The sequence below is a fragment of the Aotus nancymaae genome, unplaced genomic scaffold (genome assembly GCF_030222135.1).
Source record: "Aotus nancymaae isolate 86718 unplaced genomic scaffold, 86718_ANA_hifiasm-v0.15.2.pri h1tg000004l, whole genome shotgun sequence".
In the NCBI taxonomy this organism is placed as follows: Eukaryota; Metazoa; Chordata; class Mammalia; order Primates; family Aotidae; genus Aotus; species Aotus nancymaae.
This window is the reverse complement of record NW_026988415.1, coordinates 12,427,010-12,439,674: the sequence shown is the minus strand read 5'-3', so window position 1 is coordinate 12,439,674 and position 12,665 is coordinate 12,427,010. Positions and strand designations below refer to the sequence as shown.

The following is a 12,665-nucleotide window of genomic DNA, read 5'->3' as shown; positions in this document are numbered from 1 at the left end:
GTGTGTGTCGTTCCTTCTATGTGTCCATGTGTTCTCATCATGTAGCTTCTACTTATAAGGTAGAACATGTGGTATTTGGTTTTCTGTTCCTGCATTAAGTTTGCTAAGGATCATGGCCTCCAGCTCCATCTGTTGTTCCTGCAAAGGCCATCATCTCATTCTTTTTATGGCTGCATAGTATTCCATGGTGTGTGTGTGTGTGTGTGTGTGTGTGTATATATATATATATATATATATACACACACACACATCACATATTCTTTATCCAGTCTATGGACATTTAGGTTGATTCCATGTCTTCACTATTGTGAATAGTGCTGAAATGAATATATGCATGCGTGTAAGACCTACTTTTTAAGATTGCTGTGAAGATTCATAGGGTTAATACATGCAAATGTCTTTCAAAGAGTGTCTCCCATGTTATAGTCACCATATAAGTATTAGCTATTTTATCGTTGCTGTTATTGTTGTTATCATTAGTGAAATGCTTACCATATGCCAGGCCATATACTTAAGCCTTTAGATACATTTCTTCTGGTAAGCAGAAGTGCTAGACCTATAGCTTGAGTTTTATGGATTCTGTTATATATATATACATATATTTGCTTGTAGTTATTATTATCACACAAAGGTTCCATAACAGAAGTTTGTCTCAAGCCTTCATAACAACTCTATTCTATACCCTTTGCTGAACCTGTGATCCCAGAACCCAAGCTTCTTGGGAAGAAGACCTACTTTGGGAGGGCAGGTGATCCTTGATGAGTCATTCTAGCCAACCTTTGGCTCCAAGCTCCCTGCTGGAAATGCTAGAGTGAGGTGGGATGGAATGAAGCTCTATCCTCTCCTAGGATAGAAACACTATCTCCTATTAGTAGGACAAAGGGCATCATCACCTTTCTCATTTCTCCTCTGAGCATCTGCCACATATCAGCATTCCATCAGTATTTGGTAGATCATTAAATATACCTAGGATGAATGAAGAACAAAATACCATTACCAAAATAGAGATTTTGAGACCCACAGAAATTGAGTGTATTCATCAAGGCACAGGCAGGAAAGAGATGGCCTACCCAAAGGTGTAATTTGAGGAGAGTTTAAGGAAAATACTACTTACAAAGGTGTTTGTTGGTTGGGTAAAGGGAACCAATTAGGGATTGTTAAAGACTCTGGAACTAGTCACACTAGGGAGATATTACCACTCCTAACCTAAAGGAGCAAGGGGAAGGAGTAGATATGGAATTCACTGAAAGATGTAGTTGTGGGAAGGAACTGCCACAAGAGATGTAGCTTTAGGTAAAGCAATATAAGCACTGGTAACCTACAGGCTTCCTGCCCAATAAGCTTGTCACCCAGAGAGTAAGGGAGCCAGGAAAATCAATACACCACCTTCTTTCTTGTTCTACCCTTTAATCTTCTGCCACTGCTTCTCATTGACTGAACCCAACTGGATGACAGGACTAGGGAGCCCAGGTGATGGAGTCCACATGGGTCAGCCTCTTGGGGCAAATTATGGTGTAGGGTGGAGAAGAGTGGAAAGCAGATCTAGAGAGACAAAAGCAGCCCATCCAACATGGCAATTGTTCCAAGGTCATCCAGCAAGACCAATGTTAAGTTAAAAGTAGGACTTGTAGTGAGTCTAGGCTCAATCTTTGAGACCTCATACTTTTAAGTAACCTAGTCTCATGATGAGTTTAGTATTTGGCCAAGTGCTTCTTGTCCTCATTTATGCTTATGACTTCTGACATGTTTTTTTTTCTTCCATTGTCAATGTATTTGAAAAGTAAAATCTCTCCAACATTGCTCAATTCTTTTGGTTTTTACAACACCTCTTCCCACAGGCCATAAATGAGTTAATACAGAAGATAAATAAATAAAATTTCTGTTGTATTACTTCAGGCAATACTTACAAACTTATACAAAATTAGTACTAAAGTGTATAGATTTTTCTGAAAGTTTTGGTTGAGTATAAATTAGAATTAGAAATTAGAACATCTCCTCCAGGAGATAGAACTTAGTTGTCTGGAGAAAAGTTGGGTAAATGATGAAAGAATCCTGACATGTCTGCTGCGGGTATTACAGGCATCAAATTCTTGCTTGCAAGGCTGGAAAGGTCTGGCCACTCCACCTCTGGGCCTTCAAGGTGATTGTTCACCAATGTATATTTGTGACACACCAATCAGAAAGATTGGCTGGTGGAAGCTTGGGCTCTGGGGTCAGCCAGAACTGGATTGGTTCTAAACTCTACCACTTCCTTGCTGTGTGGTCTTGGCTGAGTCATTTAAGTTCTCAGAGCCTCAGTTTCCCCTCTGAAAAAGTGGGAGAAATGATGTGCTTACCTTTCAGACTTGTTGAGAGGTTTAAACAAGGTCACACTGTAAACCCCTTAGCGTGCTACTTGGTGAGGAGTTAATACTCCATACAACACTCCAGCACTAAGCAGGAGTTCTGGGCTCAAGAAGCTCCCTCTCTTCCTCCCACCTCTACTGGCTTCCAGATGGCTTGTGTTACCTGCCATCTCCTGGTCCTGTACCCTCTGGACACATTCCTGGCATTTTGGCTCTGGTGTCTCTGATGTCTCTGACTGTTTGAACTGGGACATTGATCTTCTCCTGCTTTCACTGTTCCTGGTTCTCGGGCTTTCAGACTTGGACTGGAACCTAACCATTGACTTTCTGGCTTTTCAATCTTTGAACTACACCACTGACTTTTCTTGGACTCTGGCTTGCAGACAGCACAATCCTATAAACTAATACCTTATAATAAATCTCTTAATATGTACACATATACATGAACATAGACATATAAAGAAAGAACACATAGGAGGTTATAGATGTGGCTTCTGGCTCATAGTCTTTCTGCCCTTGGCTTTTGCCAGAATCTTTGGGGACTTCTGTGTGTCTTTGTGATTTCCCTACAAACACCTGGGCCTCTGAGTTCCTTGACTTTCTTCTCACTTTCATTGACGGTCACCTTTCCCTCTCTTCAGCTGTACCACCACATGAAAGTTTTCTCAGAACTGCTCTCATCACTCCCATGATTCCAAACTCTGATATTTCTCCCTGGTCATTCATGATCCTCTCTTGTCTTCCCACCTCTGCTACTGAAGCTACTCTTGGTGCACATCCCTTCCACTTCCCCACCTTCCCTGGTTCCACCCTGACCCCTGATTTTTCTAGACAACGGATCACACTTCTCCTGGCTTCAGCCATTTCAGCCCCACTGGCCAGGATTCTAGAAACCTTTCTGTCTGAACTTCCAATGGGAGAATCTTGCTTATTCAAACTGATCAACTCTCCTATTGATATTTGCAGGCTGTGGAGTATTGTCAGTGAAAGTCTTGACATGCTAGTGTCTTGAGTGTGTGTGGGTCCCTTGTCACCCAGGCTGCCTGGCTGCACCTCTGCCCCTTGCACAACTGCCCTTCCCTTTCCCTCCTGTGGATCCTGCAGCCCTTTTCCACATGACTTCCACTCTTTACCATTTGCAAACCACTGCACTAGAAAACAGTAGGTAGGTGGAAAGCCACATGCTTAAAACACATAGAAATACCTGGGCTCCAACAGGTCACAGAGGAAGGAAATGTAGGCTGGTCGAATTCATAAATGGATATTTTCTCAATAAGCTCAAAAAAGAAGCTCTCTGAAAATGAACTGTATTGGAGGGAGTGGGGGCATGTGAATAGAAAATGATCAAGGTTATTTTTTTGGATCTAGGTTTTTGTGAGGGAATGTGCTAGAATGGAATTCTGGAATTTCTCTCTCAGAATGATACAAGTTGGTAGCAACATCCCCAATTACCATTTTTCAAGGTCCATCAATTGCTACTACAACAAAACACCTATTAAACCATTAACATTTTATGTTCAAATGAAATGAGAAAATGTACCTTGCAACATATCCATATGTTATAAGGAGTTGTAATTTTTTTTAGCTGCTTTTTTGAGTCAGTAAGCAACTCACCTCCACTTCATGATTTCTTTCTAGTTTTCTTCTCATATTCACTCTTGCTTCCCTGTAGTCCTTTATCCACATGGTGGCCAGAAGAATCTTCAAAGAGCATAGACCAGGGCATGTCTGCTCCTTGTTCTCAATCTTTCAGCAGCTTCTAGCTGTGCTTAAAGTAAAATCCAAAGTTTTACCATGGCCTAGAGGGCACTTCAGGCCCTGGTCTCTGTCCTCCTCTCCTGCCTCATCCCCTCCTGTTCTCTTAGTCATTCGGTATGATCCATCCTCATCCTGGTCATCATTATTTCACACCTCGCTGGCTGCAGTAGCCTCTTCACTGGTCTTCTTGCTTCCACTCTTGCTCCCTGCAGTTCATTCCCCACTCAGCAGTCAGAATGAGCTTTTGAAAACATAAATCAGATCATTTAAACTTTCAACCCTTTAACAGCTTCTCTTTATAACTAGAAAGAAATCCAAACTCTTTGGCAGGCAAGACATACTATGATCCATACTGCCCTTCTATTCTAGGAAGCTATCAATCTTCCCCTAGTGGGTAGATTTTTCTAATTACAAGAGAAGAAGCCAGTTTAAGAGGTTTGGGAAGCCATTGAACTCTTTATTTAGCAAACATTATCTTACATTCCATCTATGTGCCATTATAGGGATCCAAAGTTGAAGCAAGTAATATCTTCACTCAAGGCCTTTCCAGTCTAAGTTACCCCAACAGATGAGGAGGGCCATGTCTTGTTTTAAAGGTGGCAAAGTTTTTTAGGTGACAGTGCAGACTCTTCTGCAGTACTGGTACCTGTCTTCATGTTCCCATTGAAATGTGGAACCTTTCACTTTAAAAAATCTGTGCGTAAGTCTGCATTCAGTCTTCTCTGGAGATGATATGTTGACCTTCTAGAATCACACAGCCCCTTGATAGAATCTATGTAGTGCTAAATTAATTTCACAAGTCTCTTTGCTCAGTATTCTTTCATGAGCTCAGGTCAGAACTCTTGACATTTATCTACCAATGTTCTCTTTGTCCAAGGAAACAAACTTAACAATGGCTCTGAAATAGCTACTCTTATTCAAGTATTTACCAAAAGCAGACTTTTCTTTTTTAATCTGGTGACTCATGACTGTAAGAGTATCTTTTCACAATGTATTGCAGTGGTTCTGAATATACTGATGATGGGGTTGGTGAATCAGAATGACCTTTGGACATTTGGAAAAATAACATGTTTTTGGCACATTTTACATTAAAGGCATATGCCGCTTCTCAGCAGCACCCACTCCAGTTGAGTATCAGAATTTTATTCCTATATATTTTTCTCTATTTTTCCTTTAAAATATTTCCTGAAGAACTATGGTTAGGTATCTACACCATCAATTGCTTTCAACCCCTCACATGTTTTCAGCATATGCTACATCTTGATTATCACTTATATGTGTGGTTCATAGAGGCAACTTTGAAGGGGAAAGATACAGGTAGTCATGAGAGTCATGAAGTCAAGATATCTGAAGTCAGTGCAACTCAAAGCACCACACACGGCCCAGTGGAGATCACAGGCAAAAACATGCATTCTCTGCTCTCACAAACTCTCAATTTAATAGTTCAAAATCCAACTTTGCTCCTAATTTGCTCTATGATCCTGACCAAGTCTGTTGTTATGCTTGTACTTATGTTTCTTCATCTGTTGAGTGAGGGGGCTTAGACAGCTGGCCTCTCAGGCCCTTTGCACTTTTGCTGTAGTGAGACAATGATTCCATGAAACTTTACCTCTTCATCCTGCATCATGGAACTTCCTTGGCCTACTCAGCAGCGGGAAAAACAAGAAACAAAAAACTACACTGACAGCCTCATTCTATAACTATGCTGAACTTCTACTTTATTCTTTTGTCCTGAATATGTCCATTTTCACACTGCTATAAAGAACTGTCCCAAACTGGGTAATTTATAAAGGAAAGAGGTTTAATTGGCTCACAGTTCTACATGGCTTAGGAGGCCTCAGGAAACTTACAATCACCGTGGAAGGTGAAGGGGAAGCAAATATCTTTTTCACAAGGTGGTTGGAAAGAGAGAGTGAGAAAGAGCATGGAAAACTGCCTGAATAAGCCATCAGATGTCATAAGAACTCACTATCACAAGAGCAGCATGGGGGAAACTGGCCCTATTATCCAATCACCTCCCACCTGGTCCCTCCCTCGATACCTGGGGATTATGGGGACTACAATTTGAGATGAGATTTGGATGTGGACACAGAGACAAGTCTCTTAAATTTGCTCCAAAATTCCCTGGATTCTCTTGTGTTCATTCCTTTTCAACCTGTATCCTTAGACTTCAGGAGGATATCAGTAATTAAGGTCTCCTCTGAAGAAAGAGTTCATATATGTGTGTGCATAAGGACTTAAAGATGAATCAATCCTTACCAGAATATTTTTCTCTTGGAAAGGGATGTCCTCTACCACTGCAACCACGAAACAGCCCAGAAGAAAATCACTGCTTATGTACTCCCAAGATGCCATATTACTTTAAAGTAGAAAAAGGTTTCTTCCAGTTTCTCACTCTAAATCAATTCTGATATTCTCTTCTTCCTGTGAGACATTAGAAAATAGTACAATTAAGAAACAGTTTGTTATAGAGATATAACTATTCCTAATAACTGCTCTTGTCTTTTCAACATTAATTGTCATTGAATTTCTCACTGATATTAGAATTATGTATTTTTGGCCAGGCATGGTGGCTCACACCTATAATCCCAGCACTTTGGAAGGCCAAGGAGGGCAGATCACCAGAGGTCAGGAGTTTGAGACCAGCTTGACCAACATGGTGAAACCCAGACTCTACTTAAAAAAAAAAAATTAACTGGGTGTGGTGGCAGGCACCTGTAATCCCCCAGCTACTTGGGAGACTGAGGCAGGAGAATTGCTGGAACCTGGGAGGCAGAGGTTGCAGTGAGCCGAGACCACGCCATTGCACTCCAGCCTGGGTGACAAGAGCAAAACTCTGTCTGAAAAAAAAAAAGAATTATATGTTGTTGAATATGATTAATAATAATAGTAATAATAACCTTTCTAGGCTTTCGTTTTTTGTTCAACTGGGAATTACTTTTATGATGCATTATACTATATATAAACTTTCCTCCAGGAATTTTGGTAACATGTCTCACTTCATCCCTCAAGTTCATATGAATTCCCTGAAATAATGAAAAAGCTGCTGTTAGAAATAAATGGATGAGCATCACACTATCCAATTTGAAAATCTACTAACAGCTACAGTAACCAAAACGGCATGGTACTGGCATAAAAACAGACACATGGACAGATGGAAAAGAATAGAGATCCCAGTAATAAATTTACATACTTAAAGTCACATGACTTTTGACAAAGACATGAAGACACACAGTGAATGAGACAAGAGCACAAAAAGAGTATGGTCTCTTTAATAAATGGTGCTGGAAAACTAGATATCCACATCTAGAAGAATCATGTCACATCATATATAAAAATTAAATTGGGGCTGGGCATGGTGGCTCATGCCTGTAATCCCAGCACTTCGGGAGGCCAAGGTAGGTGGATCACCTGAGGTCAGAAGTTCAAGACCAGCCTGGCCAATATGGTGAAAACTCATCCCTACTGAAAATACAAACGTTAGCTGGGTGTGGTGGTGCTTGCCTGTAGTCCTGGATACTCAGGAGACTGAGGCAGAAGAATCACTTGAACCCAGGAGGCGGAGGTTACAGTGAGCCAACATTGCACCACTGTACTCCACCCTGGGTGACAGAGTCAGACTCTGTCTCAAAAAAAAAAAAATCAAATCAAAATGGATTAAAGACTTAACATAAAATGTGAAACTGTAAAACTACTAGAAGAAAACATAAGGGAAAATGTCCTTGATGTTGGTCTGGGTAATTGATACACAATGGAACACTATTCAGCCTTAAAAAGGAAAGAAGTGCTGTCATTTGCAACAACATGGAGGAAACTGGAGGACATTATATTAGATTGAATAAGCCAGACACAGAAATACAAATACCACATGATCTCCCTTATATGTGGAATGTAAAAATGTTGAACTCATAGAAACAGAGAGTAAAATGGTGGTTGCCAGAGGTTGGGGTGGGGGTGGTGGAGAGTGGAGAGATGCTGGTCAAAGAACATAAAATTTCAGTTAGGAGGAATAAGTTCAGAAAATCTATTGTATATCATGGTGACTACATTTGATGACAATATATTTTATATTTAAAAACTGCTAAAAGAGTACTTTTTGAGTGTTCTCACTATCAAATAAAAATAAGTATGTAAGGTAATGCTTACATTAAGTAGTTTAATGTAGTCATTCTGCAACATATGCATATATCAAAAACATCATGTTGTACACTGTAAATATACACAATTTTTACCTGTATATGAAAAATATGTAGATGAGTGACTACTGAACATGGCCTCCTTTTCTGGTTTTCCACTTGAAGGGGCTGTGTCTTCTTTTATCACCACTGAAACCCCCATCTTGCTGCCCCTGCTAATTCTTTGTTTGTGGATTGAGTAGCTAAATAATATGGTGTCTTTAAAATACCTGGGAAATTTCCCTGGCATATAGTACTTCTTTTTGGTAATTGAAGCATTCATCTACACTACTCCCTTTGCACACTTGCCTTGGGACAATCAAATAATATAGAGCTGAGAAGTGGCCATGTTATAAGAGAACAAAAAATGAGAGGGAAAAGGGAGAAAACACGTAGGAGTAAGTAAAAGCCTAAGGGTCACTCCATTATTCTTCACCAAAACACACACGCACCCACAGAAACAGAAGATGATATGATAGCTTTTATTATGCAAACAAAAGGGGTCTTATTATTTTACCTCATTGACTTTAAAGAAGATCAACTCATGACTAAGAAATAAAACAAATTTTTTACCATTCAAATTGTGTGATAGAAGCAATGAATTTATATCTCAGAACTTGCCCTCAAAGGGATGATGTCTTATTTATATATTTACCATTTAGAATATTTTTTCTAAAGAATTTTGAATTATTTCTTGCTACCCATTCCCCAAACAGCCCCTGAAGTCAGTATAGCAAACTTTGACTGGGTTTTCAGATAAAAAAATACAGTGAGTGGGAACCTGCCAGATGGGTCTTCCCGGAGGCCTGTGAGGTCCCCAGCAGCAGGATGGGCCCCTTCACTCTTCCCTACCATGGCCACTATTCAAAAGTAGAGCTATTGTTTTTAAGCAGTTGTTCAAAACAATAATTGAAATTATGGCTCGGAGGTACTAAATAATTTGGGTGCCTCTGACAGGAACATGGAAAACTTCAATTGGAAGAGTTGATTAAACTTTATAATAGGCAAAATTCAAAGATGACCCCTCTAATTCTTACACTGTGGTAGAATCACCCTTATGTAAATCCTTCTCCTTGCATGTAGGTGGAACCTGTTATCTGCAGCTAAACAACAGAGCATGGCAAAAGTTGTCAGATTTTACAGAAGTAAGATTCCCTAATCAGTCAACTTTGGATCAATCAAAAGGAAGACTATCTTGAGTAGTCTTGACCTAATCAGGTAAGCCATCCAGGCCTGCCCCAAAAGAAGAAACTGGAAGAAGTCACTCTCTCTCCTGCTAGCCTTGAAGAAGAAGCTTCCATGATTTATACTGCTGCAAGGAAACGAATTCTGCCAACAACCACGTGAGCTTGGAAGACTTCTAGCCTTGGAGCCGACCCTGGCCAATATTTTGATTGCAGTCTTGTGAAAACCTCAGCAGAGGATAGCCATAACTGTTTTCAGATTTCGGATCCGTAAAAACTGTAAGATAATCAATTAATGGGGTGTGTGTGTGTGTGTGTGTGTGTGTGTGTGTGTGTGTGTGTGTGTTTGAGACGGCATCTCGTTCTGTTGCCCAGGCGGGAGTGCAGTGCTGAAATCTCAGTACACTGCAACCTCTGACTCCCAGGTTCAAATGATTCTTCTGCCTCAGCCTCCCCAGTAACTGGGACTACAGGCGCCTGCCACCACACCCGGCTAATTTTTGTATTTTTAGTAGAGACCGGATTTCACCATATTGGCCAGGCTGATCTTGAACACTTGACCTCAAGTGATATGCCTGCCTCAGCTTCCCAAAGTGCTGGGATTACAGGCATGAGCCACCACACCCAGTCAATTAATGTTGTTTTAAGCTACTAAGTTTCTGGTAACTTGTTACACAGCGGAAGAAAACTGATATAAAGTTCATGAGCCTTATTCACGTTCTCTAAAAAAAAATGGAAACGCTAACTAGTGATATCTCAATAACAAATTGAAAAGATTCAGTAATAAGTGCCGTAGCTATTTCAGTATTTGGGTGGTGGCTAACAACCTGGGCTTCAGAGTGAGATAGTCTTGGGTTCTGGGACCCGCCCTTACACCTAATGGCTGTTTAAGTTTAGATAAGTCACTGTATTTCTCTGAACCTCTGTTTTCGCACCTTTGATGCCATTTTCCATGGGTGTAATTCTGTTGCCATTTAACAACTGAAGACATGATGTTAAGGAGAGTTTGGCTTTCTTACACAGACAAGCAGGATCTGACAGTGATTAATCAACATACTGAATTCTCCAGGCCAGGCTTTCAATGGGAAAAAGTTTTCATAAAATGAATTTCTGGGCCACTTTTGTTTTAAAGAAAGTAGAAATTGTAAGGATTGGAATTGGCGTATAAACATTTCTTCTGGAATCTAGCCTGGTGTTTGCTGGCTGTGCTTGCTCCCTATTCTGTTGTCCAAAGGCAAATAAATAAACAAGTCATCAAATGTTAGCAATGAGAAGTGCCTCGTCAAAGTCACAGGCCCTACTAGTGTCAGAGTGAAGAACAGAATTCAAGTTCTCTGGCCCTCTATGCTCTGCAACTCTATCATCTTACTGTTCCTGGAATTTCTCCTGATTTGCTGTGAGGCCCCTAGAAAATAATTTCCACACATGGTTTCTTTCCTTGTTTTGCCCAAAGCCCACATCCTTTAACTTGATTACATCTTGTCTTGCTGATAGAAAGTAATTTCAGCAAGTGCTTAGCTGTAATAGTTACCACCCCAGTGTGAAGAGGTCTCTGTTCTCTGAGAGAGCAGAGACCAGTTTCTAGCACCCACTCACAAATTCCACAATGCAATTATCTCCATGATTTTTTTGCTCCCTGCTTGCGCCAAAATGTAGAAGTGGCTCAAATGCCCTTTTGGTTGAAAAGTAAAAGTAGGGGAAAAAAGATGTAGTGAAAAATATACTCATATGGAATTTTTTAAAATGAAAATTGAGTGTAGTGGATTCCTTAGAAAAGCAGTGTTGTTCCTCCTGACAGAATCCCCCTCATCTTTCAGGACCCAGCTTAGCTGACACTTCATCTAGGACTCATTCTCTGTTCCACCCCAGGCAGAGTTTCTCTCTTTCTTCCTCCTCCGTGTTCCCATTGCATTTTGACTAGAATTCTTCTTTGCTATTTATCACAACTTGCCTTGTATTAAAGTTATTCTCCCCAGCAAAGAGGCAGTACACTCTCAGAGAACAGAGACCAAATTTTACTTATCTTTGCATCATCCACCCGTACTGCCATGCCTGGCAAAGAAGAGGCACTCAATCACTGTTTGCTGAGTTGAATCTAAAATCAACTTTATTTTTTTTTACTTTGAAATTTGCTGTAGCGTACTTTAAAGTTGCTTTGGCAATGAATAAAACTGTTTACATTTTTAGAGTTAAATCAGGGGTGGGTTGAGGGTGGGGCTGGGAATGATGAATTTTCCTATTATAGAGTTTTACCAGAATCTCACATGGAGAAACTGGGTTTGTGAATGGAGTTTTGAGTTTTAGTCTCCTCTACTTTCCACTCCATATGGAGGCAGTACATATGTTGGTATATCAGTCATGGTTCAAGGCAACATACTGAAACCATTCAAGGTATAAAAAAACAAAATTGTATAATTATAGAGAATGGTATAAAATTATACCATTCAAGGTATAAATTTATTACTGATAAATTATTATCAGTAATAATTTCTGATAATTACTAATCAGAAATTATTTAATACAGAGAACCCATACTGAAAACTTATTTGAAGGGATGAACATGTGGGCTGTACGCTGAATATCCAAAAATGACTCCTAGAACATGACAGAGATGACCCACTTGAAGAACTACTATCTCTAAGCCCATTGATGGAAACACCAAGTTTTTTTGAGACAGGGTCTCACTGTGTTGCCTGGGCTGGAGTACAGTGGTGTGATCATGGTTCACTGAAGCCTTGATATGCCAGGCTCAAACAATTCTCCCACCTCAGCCTCCTGAGTAGCTAGGACTACAAGCACATGCGACCATGCCTAGCTATTTTTTTTATTTTTGTAGAGATGGGATCTCCCTGTGTTGCCATGCTGGTCTCTAATTCCTAGGCTCAAGCAATCTTCCCACCACTGCCTTGCAAAGTGTTAGGATTACAGGTGTGAGCTACTGTGTTTGACTAAACCACCACATTTAAGAATGCATTGCAATTGCTGTTATCCAGGAATCAGGAAGAAAGAATTAGGAAGCTGCCACTGCCACTATTTCTACTCCAACTGCCTCTTGGCCCCTACAAAGATGATGACTGGGTAATAAGAGATGGGCTCTGTCCAGTGTCTCTGCTACAACTTGCTTATCAACATCCAGGAAACTAGATAATGGACGTGGGGCACCAGTGCAAAAAAACAAACTCATGTCTCTAAGACTTAACTTG

General features: G+C 40.3%; 1 long non-coding RNA gene across 1 annotated transcript in view; it reads right to left on the bottom strand.

The window, feature by feature from the left end:
• Positions 1-557: 557 nt before the first annotated feature.
• The window catches only part of LOC135278008 (uncharacterized), a 49,658-nt gene continuing 37,550 nt past the window's right edge, over positions 558-12,665 (bottom strand). The window contains exons 5-7 of the long non-coding RNA XR_010345526.1: positions 6,363-6,527; positions 3,960-4,344; positions 558-966 (exon numbers count right to left, since the gene is read on the bottom strand). This is a non-coding gene — a long non-coding RNA (uncharacterized LOC135278008). The remainder of the gene's footprint in view (positions 967-3,959; positions 4,345-6,362; positions 6,528-12,665) is intronic.